The sequence below is a fragment of the Physeter macrocephalus genome, chromosome 12 (assembly GCF_002837175.3).
Source record: "Physeter macrocephalus isolate SW-GA chromosome 12, ASM283717v5, whole genome shotgun sequence".
In the NCBI taxonomy this organism is placed as follows: domain Eukaryota; kingdom Metazoa; phylum Chordata; class Mammalia; order Artiodactyla; family Physeteridae; genus Physeter; species Physeter macrocephalus.
In genome coordinates this window covers 16,791,327-16,810,419 of record NC_041225.1, presented here as the reverse complement: position 1 = coordinate 16,810,419, position 19,093 = coordinate 16,791,327, and the positions used below count along the sequence as shown (strand labels likewise).

The window sequence follows — 19,093 nt, the reverse complement described above, 5'->3', positions numbered from 1 at the left end:
AGGTGCAGCGGGACAAGCTGACAGGCTTGGTTTCACTTGAGAACTTACTGGGACGACCACGGGCTCTGGTCTCACCTCCCTTTCTTAAGTTAGACTGAACCCCAACTTGACCTCCAGGTAACGGGCAATGTTCCCAGGAGAGCCTGAGGCTCTTCTTTCACTTCTGACAGTGGCATAGTAGCTTTTTTCTTTCGTTCATTCAAGAAACATTGATTACACACCGATTCTGTGCCAGGCACTGTAAGATGCTCTTGGGAATAGAAAGAAAACTGAGCTATTGTCCCTGCCCTGAAGGACGCTGATGTCTTAGGACACCCCAGATCTGCTGTGTTCACTGGGCATGTCCCTTGAGAACAATCTTCACACTGGTGAACACCATGTGGGACATAACATCCCCATAAAATGCAGTAAAGCAGAAGTGCACCTCTTAAGCAATTCCTCCAGACTCTTAAGGAGTTACTGTTAAGGAACTACACACCAGGAAGGAGAGGGTAAGGGGACCTCCCGACCATGGGGCTCAGGGGACCCAGCCACTCAGCACTCCCCACACCAGCTCTTCAAGGTGCCCAGGGTAGATTATCTTACTTTGATGCTGTTTTTCCTCTCAGCTGCCCAGCACTCGCCCACCTCATCCGAACCACAGGTGCCTACACACCGTTAAAGTGACCATTCCACCCACCCTCTCTCAGGCCACTCAACCTGGGGGGCAGGGGGTGGCAGAGAGACCCACACCAGGCACTCAGGGTGTCTAGTTCCCCAGCATCAAGGGTCAGTCCCTGACCAAGGACCATATCCTGCGCCCCCATGGATGCTCCCTTCACACTTCAGTGTCTCTGGGCCTGTGCTGTTGCCGTCTGGAACTCAGATGGTTCCCCGAGTGCCACTATGTCCCTGGCGAGGGTTACCAGGCCGGGGGCCACACAACCTGTGCTGACAGCCACCCCCCACAGGACTGCCACCTCCTCCACCCTCCTCTCCCTCAGCCCACCCCGTGACAGCACCTGCCCCTTCAAGAGTGGGAGACGAAACACGGAAATCAGAACCACCCGCCTCCAGCCGGGGCCTCACTTTCTGCATTCACATTGCATACTTAGGGTGCCCCAGCAGTCTTTGTTCCCTCTGAAAAACACACACAGCATCTGGTCACCGGGGCACCTGTGGAACGGGAAGGCAAGTAGCAAATAACACGGGGGTGGGGGCACACCGCGACGGGGAGGAAAGGTAGCTCGATGAAGTTCGATGGTCATCTCCCACAAGCAAAATATTTCACCCACAAACATGAAAACACAAATTATGTTTTTACTGAGAAAGAACTGGACAGCAAAACAATCTGGAAGATCAGCACCAGCTCAGGCAGCGAAGATGCTGGCGTGAGAGGAAAGATGCCCAGCTCATCCACTGCCTGCGGAGCTGCCCCCGAGGAGAGAAGACAAGAAAGGGCCACGGGGTAGTCCCTGCCTTTTTAAAATGCAAAGTTAAAAAGTCCTTAGAGGCCAGGAAAAGCTGTTATTACACATGAGCAGATTTTCTTCATTAGTTTTGGAAACACAAAAGGAAGTTCCTGATTTTAGGAGCATGAATTCAGGGAGTGTTTCTGGTAAAGATTCTTGAATACGTGCACATCCAGACCCCTAGCCCCCAGGGATTCCACTCAACCAGAAAGCAATGCACGGCCCTTCCAGAAGCTCAACTTCCGGGGGCTACTGCCCCCTTGCAGGGGGGTGGGGAGGGGGAGGGGCGCGAGGGCACACACACGCACGCACAGTGAGCGTATATACACGTGTGCAAGCGGCAGGCGTAAGTGCAGGCGTGAATGGCATATGCACGCCTGACTGGCGTGTGAGCACACGAGAGGTGTGAGGCGCGTGCTGCACACAGGCGTTGGGCTGGGGTGGGGGGAAGGTGACAGGAGCAGCTGGCCTGGCCAGCTTCACCCAGATGTGCAGCAGACAAACGCTTCGCCCAGCGGCTGGTGGCACAGGGAGGGCCCCGGGCTCCTCCTACTCCTGGGTCTGCCGTCTGACCATCCGAGAGGCTTTGAGTGTGGGCACTGCTAGCACATATATCCTCCTTCAAACGCAAACGCCTCAGAGGGCAGAACACAGTCAATTTCGCTGACACCTGGAGTACACTGGTTATGGGATCCCTTTCATGGGACAGAGAGCAAGGCACTTGGGATCACCCTTCTGAAAGGAAAAGCAGGGTGAGGAGGGAAAGAGGCAGGAGAGGTACAAGCAGACCCAGGTGTCTCTCAGCTCAGCTGGTGAGGCCGGCCCTCCCCCAACACTCTGGGGAGGGGGCACGTCCGTGGCAGGCTCAGGGCGAGGATGGCTCTGGAGAGAGAAGCTCTCTGCCTCTGCCAGGCCCTCCCACTCCAGGCCTTTGCCCACTCAGGGCGTCTCGCCCACTGGCCCTCGCCTGGATCTCACACGCTGCCTGAGACCCCCACGCCCAGGCAGCCCTTGCCTTCTGAACACACCCATGGGTCCAGAAACCCCAAGGGGGCTACTGGGGAAAAGCAACTCCAGTCTGTGAAGCTCAGCACTGGCCCTGAGAACTCAGATTAGACTTCTACCATTTCTGTTCTTTAAATGAGGAAATGAAGGCACAAAAGGATCAGTGACCTCTTTCAGGCTCGAGTCTGAAAGCCCATGTGGAAGTGAGAAAGGTCTTAAGCCCTTGAGTTTTTAGATAGATGCCCATGCCTAGTTTCCCCACAGGAATTTTGCCAACACTTTCACAACAAGCACAAAAACTCATCTTTCAAAACAGATAACAACTTGCAGGCAAGACACAGCTACTTGCCTCCGACGTCCGCTCTTCCCTTCCTCCTTAGGAACAGGCCCAGGACCCTGACTCAGCTGACGTGGGGTTGCATGCCTCCCTGGCAACTAGGTGTGGCCAGGGGTTCAGCTCCTGCCAACAAGATACAAGGACAGAGCTCGATGAGGAGTTCTCAGGAAGTCTGCCTGCCTGCGGCCTGGTGTCTGGGGGGCCCACGAGCTCGGTGGACCTCCAGCCGCCGTCCCGGACGTGAGGCCTGGGCTTGGGGTGGTAGGGCACAAGCTCTGATTGCCCACCTCCAGACCTCAGCAGATAACGAGAAATAAACGCCTACTTTAACTAAGCCTCTTTTCCTTCAGATTTGTTCTGTTACACAGAACCAGATGTTAATTCTAACAATTTTACCATTTCTCACTTATATCCAATGGTGGAGAATGTCACCATCCTGGAATGCTGAGAGCTGGGGATAAGGAAGGATACTATTTTAGATTTAAGTTCATTAACAGTCCCATTTTCCCCGAAAGAGACCTTTAAACAAAGCATTCTCAAATTTACCCTGGGCTCCAGGCTAGGGTGAGTACATTCTCACAAGACCTTATAAGCATAAGAAGATTCACTTCGTTATAGAGTTATTTCATAAAACAGTTCCTTCCTAACGCAGTCAACACTTATAACCCTAAAAAAGCTAACCAATCCTATTTCCAGGCCTGCCCCAGTAGCAAGCTCAAAAAGACTTAATATACTGAATTCCTGTTTACTGCCCCAAACATTTACTAGCTTGGCTTGCATATTCAGTCCAGACAAATCTAGGTTATGAGGTAAAAATAGCCCCTTTTTATTCATTACAGTTAGTCCACTAAACTAGGTTCACAGTCTAAGCCATGGGCTGCTGGTTGCCATGACAAACACTGGTACAACCCTTAACAGTTTATGGAACAGCCAACCTATGGGTCTCCAACACTGGTCAGATCCTGTCACGCCCAGTTCCAAGGAATGATACAGCTCTGGAATTTGATCATGTCTTATCTAATCCTGTTTGAAATGAGTCACACCCACTACAGCTCAGAACCCTCTTGGCCATAGAAGGGGCTGAGGCTGCGCTGGCTGCTGCTACAAGGAACGAACCTGCACACTAGACAGTGTGACCTGATGCCCTGAGAGCACACAGGGTCACAGCCCGATCAGCAAGTCCTCAGTGCAAAAGGCTTATGTTGTCCCAGGTTAGGAACTGATGGAGATTAATTTCAAAACCTGGATCTTCTTAAACAAGATGGCGGTACTACTGTCACGGATGCGTTCTTTCTCTTTGAGCCAGTGAAACAACCCCTGCACAAGGCCCCTCACTGCTTCCCAATCCATCTGCTGGCTTTTCTTCTGTCTTTGACCAACGAGGTGAATACCTAGCTTGGTAAAGATATCTGATTAATTAAGGAATGATTAAGTAATTAAGTTGACTCAAAATGCAAAGATCTTCCTCCCTCTGCTGAAGTTTTTCAAAATACCGTAACAGTTCAAAGGCACCGATAATGATAATCACAAAACACGTGTCTTGAGAAATCACACTTAGAACACCAACTATTTCCAAGATTATTTTTGCTATCAAGTTAAGACAGGTTCCTGTTCTCATGGGCTCTACGGCGTTTCAAGAAGGCACACAAATGAAGAATGTGACAACTTTCACCAGTGTCAGGATTCCTGAACTAGGAGGACCCCTCTTGAAGGACAGGACTCATACAGTTGTATCCACCTGAAGCTCTTTCTTTTTTTCTTTTCAATCAGTTTATGCTTTGACTGATAACTTTAAGTCCATGTACCCTTTGTGTAAAAGGTCAGGAATGGCTAATCAGAAATAAAATAGGTCAAAAACAGAGTAAAAAGGAGGTCAGAGAGAGGTAAGTGGAGAAGTCAGGAAAGGATGTCAAGCTGCCAGAGAGAATCCAGAGCTGAACCAGACAATAACTGTGCATAAATTATCAAGGCAAAATATCAGAGAGTAGAGTGGTCTCCACCAGTCCACGGAGAATGACAAGGATCTGGGCTTCAACATAAAGTGCAGTTGTACTGGGGGACTTTCTGCAAAGAGCCTCAGAGTAGGGGTGTGGGGATGGGGCACAGGTGGAGGAGCCAGGGACGGCACCGGACGCTCGACCTGGACCAGGAAGAGTTTGGTCTGCGTGGTGCACAGGGAGCTTCCATCTCCACGGACACGCCCGGGGTCCTCCAGCATCTCTGACACGAAGCTTCTCCATTCTGGAAAGCTGCTGCTGAATCACTACAGAGCGGAGGGAAAGTGAAAGAGCACAAGGCAGGAGGTGGACTTCCAAGGCCACAGACTCAAGAAGCACTTCCCTAAACAGACTTTACGTATGTCTGTGTCTGAGCCTGAGGCCCACCAAACCAAGCACACACAAGACTTCGCCCGTGCAGCCCTCAGGCACCATCACAATGCCACTGCGATGTAGGACTGCGGGCCAAGGGGGCAGGAATGCAGGGGCTGACCTTCACTAGATGAACAAGGAACGAGAAGGCAAAACTCAGGCCCACCTTCCCCAAATCACCTGCAAGCCGGGGGTAAAACCCAAACGCGCCTTCCTCCTCCCCCCAGGTGGGCCTGTCGACCGGCAGGGTGTTTTCGCGAGGCCAATCCACTCACCCACCACTCCTCTCCCAAACCAGACCAGTAACGATGCGTGGAAGATTCTGGGGCACCTTGATGCTGCTTGGCACACGCTCCACCAATGATTCCATTTTACCGGCCATCTGATTAGCACCCAATTAGGCAACGTGATCATGCTGTTTAACATGTGTTTAGGCAGAACACAGTCGAAGCAGTAACTAAGAAACATGAAAATACTTACCATTCCACTGCACACAATCACAAGTTTCTACGTGCTTTAGAAAAAAAAAAAAAAGTGTCAGTAGAAGACAGCTGGGTCAGTGGCCACGTGACTAAACATCTACGAGCCAGGCCCCTTCCACTTCCGCCCACATCCTTCTCCTCTGACCTTTGCTGGCAGTCCCCTGCCTCTCAAAACCTCCTTCTTCTGCAGCATTTGCCTTCGGAGGTGCCCTGGGCAGGACTGAGAGATGGGATGCACTCTAGCCTTCTGAATACACTTTTTAGAACGTGGGCACAGTAGGAAAAAGGGTAATTGAGACTGCAAAGTCGAGAGGGGAGATGCCGGACCTCCTGCGAGACAGTACTTCCCTGGACCGGCACTGGTCCAGAGCTGCAGTGCCCAGACCTCTCCTGCTTTTATCAATACTATTTAATCCACACAGCACCCGCCCCCATCCCTGTGAGCCAGTCACCTTCCGCATTTTACACGTGAGAAAGCTGACTCAGGTTCTTGTCCAGCACTTTCTCTTCCCACAATCCAACTTGCCCCCCTCAAAAAACAGACACTGACACCCCGAAGCCATTACTGCGTCTGCTTTGTGACACAAACCAGACTAACCCCGGTGTGAAACAATGCCCATTGCCCCGTCCCAAGGGCAGCCAAGGCGACGTGGGAGTTGTCCTGTCACTGCTCCCAGGTAACAGTGGGGCCAGCCTCCAAACAAGCCAGACGCAGACACCTGTCCACATCTGTCTCCACCTCTATCCCCTTTCCCCGCCCTCCCTCTGTAGGTCACCATATGCTGACCCGCCCTGTCAGAAGGATGGGTCAGGCATCCAGAGTCAAATTTTAAACCTCTGAAAAGTCGACACACACCCTGCCATGGCCTCCCCAGTCTCAGAGTGGCCAGGCTGAGGACCCCCAACATCATGAGGAGGATCTGGCCCAGGTGGTGAAACACCACAAACAATAAACCAGAGTGAGACCAGGAAGTTCAGACCCCGCCCTGCTGTCCTCGGGGCTCCAGCTCTGCTCCCCGGCCCACCGCTAAAAGGCCCTTCTCGTTTCCCATCGGTGGCTCTCCAGCTGGAGTAAGCCACGCACCCCCCGAGGCACCCTCCCCGGCAAAAGACCCCATGTCCGTACATGTCCAGCGGAGCCCCCTCCTCCCCGTGCTCGACCCTCGGATTTAATTCTTTCTGGAAAAAACCCACAGGAAGAAACAATCACACCGTGACAATACCCACACACACACCATGTGCAAATAACTACCTGTGGGGTCAGAAAACGCTTACCCTCCCTGTAGGAAATATACTTGGATATTTTCTATTTTATTTCAAAAACACTTTTAATGCGGGTTACAATCTCAAATTGATGTCACAAACCACTGCCGTCTGAAAACACTATTCTGGACCCTCCCCAGGCCCTCTCCCCCTCGGCTGCTCTTCCTTCCTGGGCCATCAGCAACGATGCAGAGCCGCTCAGCGTGAGGCTCCCATACATCATTTTTATGTATTAGGATGAACCTTGAAAGTCGTGCAACGTCAAGAAAAATCTAGAAATGCCTCAGCTCTCTAGTTCCAGGAAAAGTCTGGAACAGTGGGCTAGTGTGATCTCACGAATCACACCGTGGGGGTGGCTGTTTTACTTCACCCGAAAGGGAAGGGGAGGCTGTGCCTCCGAAAGGGGACGATAAAGCAGGTCACACCCCGCTGCCATCACAGATAGTCCCCGAGGCTGCCGTCCCTCCAGGCGGGTTCCTTCCGCACTCCCCAAGCCCCTACTAACGGCACTGCTCTCTATTTCTTCCTGATTGAGTGAGAAGTAGCAGCCCGTGCAAACCCCACACACCTGAACACGCTTAGGGACCGGCTCAGGAAAGTGAGTCAGCAGGGCCCGCGCGCTCCATCCCCGCCGGGCCAGAGAGAGAAGCCGGGCTGGTGCTCCCAGCGCGGCCCCGTCAGTGCCGAGTCCTGCGGGGAGGGCGTGGGCCCCGCTCAGAGGGGCTGGAGACACTGCCGGAACACTCAGCTGGGCCCACACACTGGGGCAGGGGGCCAAGGAGGGCAAAGCCGCCCACAGGCTCCTTAAACACTGCACGCCCCTCGGCTGACGCTGTGGGCTGACCTGCCAACTTCTCCCTCCCGTCCGCCTGTTCTGGCAACTGTCCTCTCTGGATTCTGGAAACACCAGCTCCACATCCAGCTGAGGACTGGGGGGGATGGTCTTGACTAGACTAAGAGAGCAATTCTCAAACTGGACCTTGCATCAGAATCACCTGGAAGGCTTGTTTCGCAACAGATCGCTGGGCCCCATCCCAGAGTTTCTGATTCAGTCGGCTGGCTGGGGCCTGAGACTGCGTTTCGGACAAGTCTCAGGGGATGCTGATACGGCGGGTCTGGGGGCCGCACTCGGAGGAGCGCTCCTAAGCCAGCCGGCCCACAGCCTCCTGTTCTGGGTCCAGGGAGGCCACGTGATGCTCGCTGCTCCCACAGGCCGGAGCGAGGACAGGCAGACGCTGCGGCTGGGGACGGGCTGGCGTGGCTCCCTCACGCAGTCCCGCTGACGCTAAGGACCATCTCATAACCGCGGGGAGGCTGACCCTGGGAGGAAGCATCTAGGTCCTCGATGAAACTTCAAAACTGCTGCTAGACTAGGACTCCAGGCCTGTGAGACAGTAAACGTCCTCACTGCTCCCTTGGCAGCCAAAAGCACCCCAACCGACCCACCCCATAATCCATAACCCCAGGGAGACTCCTGAACCGGGCATCCTCATCTCCTAACAGGACCTGTTCTCCCAGGAACACCCACCTGCCTAAATGCATTTCTTTCACTCTCCCAGAATGCGCACACCAAGGTCATCCACCTTGAAAGCTCTAATTCATGGGTTACAGAACGCACCACTTGAAATGCAAGCAACACAGGACAGGGAAGGAAAGGAGTTCCACGTCCTGGAGTGGGTGAGTTTTGTCAGGCAGCTACTGTAGCAGCCGCCGACGCCAGCCATTCAAGGGCACCGGTGGAGGCGTGGGGCAGGGGGCAGGGAGGGAGGCCGGGGTTTCAGGAGACCTCAGAGTCCCGCCTGCAAGCATAAGAGAAGGGGCGCTGCAGAGGCTCGAGGTCAGGAGAACGACTAGGTGTCTGAGGGACGGGCTCTGAGGAAGGGAGCTGCGGGGAGCTGGTCGCTTGGCCCCTCCCGTGGTCCCCTCCGCTCCTCCTGGAGGCCAGAGGACACCTGTCTGTTCCCCTGACCCCATTCCAGAAAATGGACACCTCCTCTTTATCCCCAGAGCGTGCCCCTCCCCCACCAGATACTGCCTGCTTCTGAGACCCTCCCAGGTGACGCCCACTGAGCAGACCGCACACGGAAAGGTCTGCAGTGTCTCAGCTGTGCCAGGTTAGCAGCTGTGGGCAGACAGGAAGGGCCAACTGGGCTAGCTGGCAGGCCCGTGACAGGGCACAAGCAAGGTCTGTAGAGAGAGGATACAAGCACACAGCACCCCGGGGCCCTGGATTCCCATTTCCCGGCCGGGTTATGACAAAAGGGATGGCTAAGAGATTAAACCCAACCAGAAGAGGCTGCGCTAGTTCCACGCGGTCTCCCACACGTGCTTTCCATATAGACTCATCCTAAGGTACGTTCCCTGGGTGCTCAGCAGGCATCAGGCTCCAATGCACGCACCTGACGTGCATTAACTCATTCAAGCCCCCAGCAAAGCCTCTGGGTCTGCTGCTGCCATCGGCCCAGTTCTGCGGGTGAGAAAACCGGGCACAGAAAGATGAAGCCACTCGCCCAAAGTCACAGAGCCAGTTGGAGGCTCACAGGAAGTTTGGCTGCAGAGTCCACAATAGCTCCAGGAATAAAATAGATGGTTTCGAGAGATGTGTATGCTCACCAAGCAGGACTGAGTAGAAAAGTCCTTTACTGATACAGAAATTGCTGACACTGGGGACTCCAGGTAACTGACTTTCACATCCACACTGACACGTAAAGTAGAGCAATCCTGTGAAGGAAGCTACGTAATTTCGTGGAGACAGCACTAGATCCAGACAGACCCGGGTCTGAATCCCGGTTCAACCACTTACAATCACTCGCAGGTGGTGCCTTAATCATGCCTCGCCTCGGCCTCCCCCTCAACACCACTGGCCTTCTCCCCGGACCTTGCTGAGAATGCATATGGACGCTTGGCCCAGGGCCTGGAACGTAGGGGTGCTCAGAATATGTTAGTTTCCTTCTCCTTTAGGATGAAAAATGCATCCCCCTTAAAGGAGACATCAAAGGCTGCCCAGAATAAAGTCCGAAGTTATAGTACCTTCCACAGCCCAGCAAGATAATCTAATAAGAAAAAATGGTCAAAGGGTATGAACAGGCTATTCACAGAAGCTAAAATATAAACTAGCAAGAAAAGGTTTTCAATATTTTTGGTAATTTGGGAAATGTAATTTAAAAAGTAATGTCTTCTTTATCCATTAGATTGGCAAAAATTAACAAGATTTATACTCTTCAGTTCAGTGTTGGCCAAATTAAAGGGAAAAAGGCAATTTCACACACTGATGAATGCATAGAGTGATAAAGCTTCTTGAAAGGGGCGGTGGGGGAGGCAATGTGGCAAAGCTATCCATTTAATATTACTCTTTAACCCAGAAATTCTACTTCTAGGGATCTAGGAGACTGAAATATTTGTGTTGATAATGATGTGGTTCACAGATTCCCCACTATTTTTAGAGTAGAATATTGGAAACAACCTAGAAGTCCATCAATAAAGGACAGTTAAGTAAATAACAGTACACCCACACTCTGGAATACAGACCAAACTTTTCAGCTCAGTGCATATAGATCCCCAGGACATAGCATTAAATTTAAAAAGTAAATCAGAAAATTTTGTATGATGTGTCTCCATTTATGTTTACAATGAGAACACTTGTCCACTGAAAAGGCCTAGAAGCAGCAAGGAGCACACCTAGCACCCAGATCTGGGTTTTCCAGCATCATTCTCCACTAAAGTGAACTTGGACTCTTTGGAGAAATAGCTGATTCCAGGGCTGGAAAGTACAAGCTGAGTCTTGGAGCTTTTGTGCCAGAAAGTAAAGAAGTCCTCAAAGATGATGAGAACACATCAAAAGGACAGGAGGGCCAGCTGGAAGGGGCTTCTGCAGGCCAAGTCTGGGACAATTTAAGCAGAAAAATGGATAATAAGCATAACAAACTATAATCTATTGCATAAAGCAGGAATTCATTCATGAGTGTAGAGACATAAACCAAAGAGTAAATGAGGGAGAAAGTAAAGTTCTTCTTTTTAGTGCAATTCCAAGTGATAAGCGTAGAAAGAAACATGGAATTGGAAAATCACCATCTGTCAACTATCATAACTGATCTGGGTAAGAATCATCAATGGATTCTTAAACTAGGGGGTGAAAGTATGAGGAGTAACAGTATATTTACAGTCTCAAGTGATCTTACTAGGAGATACATATTAACGACAAAGGGAAAAATGGTAACTTTCTGTGAGGGAATCTGACAGACAGGATCTTAATGAAGTGAGACACGACCAGTGAACGGGACTAACCAACAGCATATGCCTCCCACTGTGAGACACGCTAGGACGGCTGCAGCACCGCCCCGTGCCACACCTGCCAAAAGTGCATAATAGGAATCTAAGCAGGAGGAAACCACGGGCAAACACAAGTGGAGGGACATTATCCAAAACACAGGCAGCTGTCTTCAAAAATGTCAATGTCAAAGTCATGAAATACAAAGATTCAGGAACTATTCCAGATTAAAGGAGACTAAAGAGACAGGATGGTTTAAGGCACCACAGAATCTTGGATTTCCTTTTGCTCTAAAGTGGCCTACTGGCAAAATCTGAAAAAGACCTGTAGATTAAATAATAGCGTTGCATCAACACCTAATTGCCTGATTTTTAATAATCATGCTGTTGTTATGTAAGAGAATGTCCTTGTTTTTATGAAATACACAATAAAGTATTTAGCAGTAAAGACGTATCAAGTCTGCAACTTAACATTAAACATTTCAGAGAAAAGTAATCACACACACACACAAATATGAGACAGGATAAACCAAATGTCAACATTTGGAGAATCTAGGTAAAGGATATCTTGGAACTCTTTGGATTATTCTTTCAACTTTTCAGTGAATCTGAAATAATATATTTTAAAAAAATTTTTTAAGAGAGCAAGGTATGCATATATATAGAAAAATACAGGTAAATTCCTGGGGATTAAGTTCACCATGGTATTTTCCTTAAAAGCACAGAGAGACAAAATGAAGCAGGCCTACCCTGGTGTTAATACTGGTCTCCCTAGAATATGCTGTCCTCACAGAGCTTCTGTTCCAGGACACTGGAAAAAGCTGTTCTGAAGGATCTCTCAAGACTAGCTCATTAATCAAGCTCCACAGAAGCAGCAACAACATAATCAAGGCTTGTTCACTGCAAATTTGTGCTATTTTTCCCTCAGTGAAAGCCACAGCATCCCGACACCGTGCGTAGCTGATGATGCTACAGGGCCCTTCCTGGAATACATAATCTCTAAAGAAGTTTTTCATAAGAAACCAGGATAAAAGAGGCTTGGTCCAAAGTCTCCCCCTCTACTGTGTCTTACTGGATTCTTGAAATGTTAAAGCCATGGCATGTGGGTTGGGATCAGTCTGTCCCACACCCTTTTGGTTCCATTCCTTCGGTGCCCTTGCAGATTTGCTGGCTGAGGAGAATGCTCCCAGGCAGGCAGCTGGCTAACGGGACTTGAACGGTCAATAGTTCTATCATACACAACCCGTCTCTCTAGAGCTTTACAGCTTACAACCTCTTATGTATATTATTTGATTTCATCCCTCCCTTAAATTGATTTTTTTTTACTTACTAATGGCATTAAGTCTAACAGCAATACAACAAAATATCCAGTTTCCAAAAACAATGAGTTATAATGTCTACCCTGGACTTTGCGTCTAGCTGGGAGGCAGGACTTGCACCTGAGCAGATAAACACTCTGAGACAGCAGACGCCTAATGAAAAATAGTTGGATAAGTAAAGTAGCTAGTGGAATTAGTACAACTAATTCTACCACTGAGCTCAGCAGAAATACAGCCCTCCTTTCTCTTTGTATTTTTCCAGCATTTATTCCTTTAAGCCCTGTCTTCAGAGCAAACCCTCCCTGTAAATGTAACTCTGGCTTGTTGTTACAGAGGCTTGTTTGCAAGACACCACAGGGAACCGGGCCTTGTGGGCTCTGTTCGCAGGCAACGCCCCCCCACCCAACCCCCAGACAGCATCGCGGTCTCCTGACACCAGCCCTCCAACACAACCACCACACTGACCTTCCCACACAGGCACCATCATCTCAACTTTCTTCAAAGAAACCAGCGAACTCTTCCAGAAGTAAACATTTCAGCAAAGAACCCCCCAAACAAAGGCCCTAGCCTAAATCCAAAGACAAAAATTCCTGTTAAAGAAAGCCTGTTTTCAATCAAAGAAAAATTAGGCTTAATTCTAGGACAATCTATAGCTAGTCTATGCACACTTACCAATGCCAACAGCATCTAGATTCCAAAACAAACTCAGCAAAGTAGGTTCTGTTCTCACCTTCCAGAGATGAGAAAATTGAGAACCAGAGTTAGCAACTGGCAGATTCAAGATTCACATCCAAGTCAGCCTGTTCGCTCTCCAACCCACTGCCCACGGTCCGCCCCATCCACTGGGAACAGAGATGAATCAGGCAGAATTCCACTGCAACATTCAAACGGCCACCCCATCTCCTACTCCTTCGGTTTAGATGCCCCTTTAAGGGGCAGGTGGCAAATCAAATTCGACTCTTCAGCAGCCTCTCAACACAAAACCCATTCAGTGGCAAAGCCAAAACACAAGAAGATGGGCTTTACAACCGCCTATACATTTTTCTTATCCAGAGGAATATTTTTTCATGCTCTGTCATTAGGGATGAAGTCGGGTCAGGAGGAATACACGATTATGTAATGTCAGAGGGCAGGCAACAAGCGGGGGGAGAGCCGAGCCCATCACCGCTCCCTTCGACCACAGACACGTAAATTAACCGTTGACGTTTTGAGTGTTTCAATCTCCTGTGGCCTACACATTCATGACCGGCTTTTCAGGAGACGGTCACAAACCCCTGCAGATTTCCCAGGCCTCAATTCATTGACTAGCAAAGCCATGAAGAAAAAAAATATCAAAAGCAAAGATGCCAGAACTGTTGTCGGGGACGGTGGGCCGGCAGAAAAGGGAAGAGTTTGGGAGGATGGGGACCTAAACCGAGGTGTGTGTTTATTTTTACCCGGTTCTGTTTACACCCGAAACACCCCGAGGCCTCAGCGTCTGGAGTCACTAGATCCAGCCCTGGAGACGCACCAAGCAGGCGCCGCGGACTGGCCTCGGGGACGCCACGTCCCGCATCCCGGCTCCCCGCCGCCCGCTGCCCTCAGCCCGAGGCGGCCCGGGGCGTCATCCTGCTAGCGGTCGCCGGGGTCTGATCATTCTCCAAAGACGCCACCGCCAGGGAACCGCTAGGCTGTACGATTTCCATGACAACCGCCAGCGCCTTCCGCGTCCGGCGCGCCGGGTGTCGGGATGCGCGCCGCGCCCCGCAGCTCCCCGCTCCGCCCGGGGAGCATCCCGGTCCCCGGCGGCTCACGGCCGCCGCGTCGCCCCCGGCCCGGCCCGGCCCACCTACCTGGCGCGTCCCGGCCCGCGGCGCCCGCGCCCTGCCGCCCCGCCGTCCTCGGTCCCGCCGGGCCGCGCGCCCGAGCCCCGCAGCAGCAACGCCGCCGCTGGGTCGCAAAGTCGTGGGCTGTGGCCGGGCTCCAGGTGCTCGTCCTCTTGTCCGGGTCCGCGGCGCCCACCCCAGCCGCGAACCTGCCGCCAGCACTGCAGCGCCAAAACTGCCGCCGAGGCGGCTGCTGCTGCTGCTGCTGCTGCTGCCGCCACCGCCGCCGCCGCCGCTCAGAAGGCCACGCCGGCCCCGCCCCGGCCCCGCCCCCTCGCCGCGCATGCGCGCTCCACGAGCCCCGGTCTGGACCGCCCCCACCCGGGCGGTCTTCCTCCGCGGCTGCTCACGCTGACTTCTCTCGGCTTCCTGCAAGACCCGCTCTCAGCTGCGATCTAATCGCCTGCAAGGAGTTCTTGAACTTCTCCACTTTAATTGGACGATGGCATTTTCGCCCTCACAAATACTGAGGCTTGGAGGCTCTGACGCATCCCTGAGGAAGAAGACTCCTGAAGAGTCGCGACCCGGGAACCGCCCCGGCCGTTTGCCCTCCGGTGAGCGCGCTCCCCGGGTGCGGACTACGCAGTCCCTTGGCGAAGTTTAGGAAACTGAACATTCAGCCCAGAAACAAGCAAAAATTAAAATCATACTTTGAAGAAACAGATAAGCAAGAAGACAGAGACTGCTAACATCCTTCCAGATTGTCCTGGCATACTGTATAAATATACATTTATAGACTCTCACCAAATATCAGCTCCTTACACCTCTCGCCCAAAGTTCTACTTTTCCATGGGGGGAGGGGCGGGGGCGGAGGGATGTGAAATAGAAGAGTCAGAAGTTTGGGAAGAAAAATTTCACTTTAATATGACTTTAAACCTTAATATTTCTGCTTGAGCAAGGGTAATACTGGACAATATAAACGTTAATCTTCATCTTTAAATTTTGTCAGAAAAAAAATTCTTAAAAATTCTTGAATGAAAACTAATTTAATTCAATAACCCAGAACACTTCTCAGTAGGAGCTGACATCCCTCAGGTATAAAAACAAACATTTATAAATTACTTTAAAAAGAAAAGATTAACCTGTAAGAAATGAAAATTAAACAATAATTCTCTAATATTTAGAATTAGAGCTGAGCTTCCCCATGTCACCAAAAACCAAACACAGACAACAGTCTGGAATAAAAATAATATGAAACTTTTTAAAGTTTTATTTATTTTCTGACTTTTTAATTTCTCTTCTGAAAAGTAATTTACTAACAAAAAGCTTTCTATTATTTCTTCAGATAAATGGAAAGAAATATTGGCAGAACTTTAACCCTAGTGTAAAATTAAATCCAAAATATCAAACTTGTGGAAATGCAAAAATAATTTTATACCTTATTTTCTAAAATTAGGGTGACCAATATACCTGGTTTAGCTGGGACAACCCCAGTTTACATCTTTTACCCAGCAAAATTATTAATAGGTCCCCTTTCATTCTCAAAAGTGTTCAGACAATACATTTTATGGCCATGATAACTTTAATCAAGCCAATAGAGTTTTTAAATCACTGGCTTTAAAAAAAGTAACAAGTTTAAATTCACAAACATTTAAAAATAGACATCAAAGTTCAACAATTCATTTAGCATAGTAACAAACACTGAATGAGAATCAGGCTTCCAATAATATTTGTCACTTGACTGTTGTGTAATTCAGGTTAATCTTATAAAGATCAATTACAATTTCAGTGCAGCAAGGAACGGGGCCCCAATTTCACTGTAGAATGAACATTATCAAGAGAAAAAGGAGCCAAGTTTGTTTGTAAACATGGTACTATGCATTCCCTAAGCATCACAACGTGATAGAAGAAAGTATCCTAGAAGTGTGCTTGTGGGAAAATATCCCCATCCTTCAGAAACTCTCAGCATGTGATACCCAAACAACAGCATTAATATCCTCTCAGAACTTGCTAGAAATGCAAGTTCCCAGGCTCCATGCCAGACCTGCTGAATCAGAAACTCTGAAAGTGGGGCCAAGCAATCTGTGTTTTAACAAGCCCTCCAGGGATTCTGATAAACATGTGGACCTAGATTGTCTATATACAATAAGTAAGCTGACTTAGATCATCTATATATGATAATTAAGAGCTAAGCAGTGCTGTTCTGGGGACTAGAACCAACCTACATGAGAATTTCTTTGGGGGCCATTAAACATATTTACATGTGTTTTCACTGGAGAATAATATGTAACCTGGAAAACTAACAGCCCTGCTGCCATAGTAGCTGTGAAAACCAGTGTTCTCGCAAAAAAGGAGGTGCAAAAAAGCATTTGGAGTGCCTCATAATGCCCTATCCCCAGGGAGTTTTCATTATGTGACTGGCCTGGCAGCTTAATGGAGAAGCTCCATTCTCAGGGCTTGTCTTTAATTGACCTGACTCGGTGCTTATTTGGTGCAGTTGGCCCTATCCACAGAGCATTTGGTGAAAGCAATTGGCAGCAATTATTTAACAGGGCAACTGCCTAAGGTGGTGATACCAGGTGGAGCTAGCAAGAGACTCACCAATTAACTTAAAAGGAAAGAATGGGGGAGCTTTGGAAAGACCTGACATATTTCTTGGAATCCAAAAGGACAGACATGTGTACAACTATGCACATGTCCAGGAAAGACTTAAGAAGGCCATAATTTCTCACTTCTGGCTGACCTTGAGGCTTTGAGCAAGCAAGAAATGAAGGCTCAGGCAGAGTTGTAAATTGCCTGCCCGAACACTGAAGACATGCCTCAACATACACACAGAGCCCCTTCATAAAGACATATTGAGGGCTTCCCTGGTGGCACAGTGGTTAAGAATCTGCCTGCTAATGCAAGGGACACGGGTTCAAGCCCTGGTCCAGGAAGATCACACATGCCACAGAGCAACTAGGCCCGTGTGCCACACCTACTGGCTGCCTGCTAATGCAAGGGACACGGGTTCAAGCCCTGGTCCAGGAAGATCACACATGCCACAGAGCAACTAAGCCCGTGTGCCACAACTACTGAGCCCGTGTGCCTAGAGCCAGTGCTCCACAACAAGAGAAGCCACTGCAATGAGAAGTCCATGCACCGCAACGAACAGTAGCCCCCGCTCGCCACAACTAGAGAAAGCCCATGCGCAGCAACAAAGACCCAACACAGCCAAAAATAAATAAATAATTTTTTTTAAAAAAAGAAGACATATTGGTCCCAGCATTTGAGACTATCTTTGTATAATAGCCAATTTACAAAAAGAATATCAATAAAAAGGAATTAAGCTAACCAAGCAAGGACTTCAGTGGCTACAAATGACATAGAATACAGGCTTTACAGAATTATCCCAAGAGAGTCACTAAACAAACAAAAGGCCCTCTTCCCTTTCCCTAGGGTAGAGGGAAATTTGATTTCCAGAATTGCCACATTATGTAATTTAAAATGTCCAGTTTCAAACAAAAAGTGTAAACATAAAGAAACAGGAAAGGACAGAGGCTAAAAGGTAGTCAATAGAATGTCTGTGAGAAAACACAAATGTTAGACTTACTAGACAAAGACTTTAAATCAGTTACCATAAACATGTTCAAAGGAAACCACATATCAAAAGCTAAAGGAAAGTATGAGAGCAACAAAAAGAGAATATCAAAAAGAGATAGGAATTATAAAAAAAGAACCAAACATAAATCCTATATTTAAAAGGTATAATAACTGAAATGAAAAATCTGTTAGAGGGGTATAACAGCAGGATTGGGCTGGCAGAAGAAAGAATTACATTTGAAAATAGGTCAATTGATATAGCCTAGTCTGAGGAACATAAAGAAAAAAGAATAAAGAAACATGAACAGAGGCTCAGAGATCTGTGGGACACCATGTACTATATCAACATACACATGATGAAAGTCCCAGACGGAGAGGAGAGAGAAAGGTACAGAAAGAATATTTGAAGAAATAATGGATAAAAATTTCCCAGTATGATGAAAAACACTAATTTACACATCCAAGAAGTTCAATAAACTCCAACTAGCATAAACTCAAGTAGATTCACCCTAGATACAGCATCATCAAACTATCAAAAGCCAAAGATGAAAAAAAAAAAGCCAAAGATGGAAGGAATCTTGAAAACTACTGAAGCCTGTGTGCCTACAGCCCGTGCTCCGCAACAAGAGAAGCCACTGCAATGAGAAGCCTGCGCACCACAACGAAGAGCAGCCCCTGCTCGCCACAACTAGAGAAAGCCTGAACACAGCAATGAAGACCCAACGCAGCCAAAAATAAATAAATAGATAAATTTATTTTAAAAAAAGAAATCATGGAGGTCAGAAGGAAGTAAAATAACATAATTAAAGTGCTGAAAGGAAAAAGCTGTAAACCTAGAGTTCTATATTCAGCAAAACCCTCTTTCAAAAATGAAGGAGAAATAAGACATTCTCAAATAAACAAAAACTGAGAGAATTCACTGCTAGCAGACCCATCCTATAGGAGATAATAAAGGCAATCCTTCAGGCTGAAATGAAAGGACACTAAGGAATAACTCAAATTCACACAAATAAATAAAAACTAAAGGTAAATACACAGGTAAAAATCAGTTTGAAATGCTTTTCTTCTCTCTGATTTAAAAGACATCTGCATAAAACAATCAATATAAATCTGTGTTGATGGGCTCATAATATAAAAAGGATACAATGTGTATAATAATAATAGCACAAAGGAGTGGGGAGAAAACAGCTTAATTGGGGTGAAGTTTGTATATA

At 48.6% G+C, this 19,093-nt stretch overlaps 1 protein-coding gene across 8 annotated transcripts in view; it reads right to left on the bottom strand.

Moving 5' to 3' along the window:
• Positions 1–14,570, bottom strand: part of INPP4A (inositol polyphosphate-4-phosphatase type I A) — a 147,981-nt gene extending 133,411 nt beyond the window's left edge. For 7 of the 8 annotated variants that reach the window (XR_008618809.1, XR_008618812.1, XR_008618810.1 and 4 more), the window contains exon 1: positions 14,325–14,570. The gene's annotated coding sequence lies outside the window, so the exon portion shown is untranslated. The remainder of the gene's footprint in view (positions 1–14,324) is intronic. The other variant, XM_024129886.3, reaches the window with a different exon arrangement.
• Between the last annotated feature and the right edge of the window lie 4,523 nt (positions 14,571–19,093).